Here is a 479-nt window from a genome sequence, read left to right as displayed (position 1 = left end):
AAGACTCAAGTAAACAAAATCAGAAATGAAAGAGGCGAAATAACAACAGACCCCACAGAAATTCAAAGAATTGTTTTAAAATACTATGAACAACTCTACTCCAACAAACTAGACAACGTGGAGGAAATGAACATATTCCTAGAAAAATACAATCTTCCAAAACTCAATCCATAAGATTCTAAAAATCTCAATAAGCCAATAACTATGGAAGAAATTGAAGGAGTCATCAAAAAGCTCCCAGCAAATAATAGCCCGGGGCCAGACGGCTTCACAGCGTAGTTACCAAACAGTCAAGGAAGAACTAAAATCTAACCTCCCCAGACTATTCCAAAAAATTCAAGAGGAAGGAACACTTCCCAGCTCATTCTATGAAGCCAGCATCACCCTAATACCAAAACCAGATAAAGACAACAAAATGAAAGAGAATTACAGGCCAATATCCCTCATGAACATAGATGCCAAAATCCTCAACAAAATCC

The 479-nt window shown here is 37.2% G+C and overlaps 1 protein-coding gene across 5 annotated transcripts in view; it reads right to left on the bottom strand.

The window, feature by feature from the left end:
* The window catches only part of PRRG1 (proline rich Gla (G-carboxyglutamic acid) 1), a 220655-nt gene that overhangs the window by 113610 nt on the left and 106566 nt on the right, over positions 1–479 (bottom strand). The gene's annotated exons all lie outside the window — the stretch shown is intronic.

This window comes from Myotis brandtii, unplaced genomic scaffold (genome assembly GCF_000412655.1).
Source record: "Myotis brandtii unplaced genomic scaffold, ASM41265v1 scaffold1290, whole genome shotgun sequence".
Lineage (NCBI taxonomy): Eukaryota > Metazoa > Chordata > Mammalia > Chiroptera > Vespertilionidae > Myotis > Myotis brandtii.
Note: the sequence above shows the minus strand (reverse complement) of the source record. Positions and strands in the feature narration are given on the sequence as shown.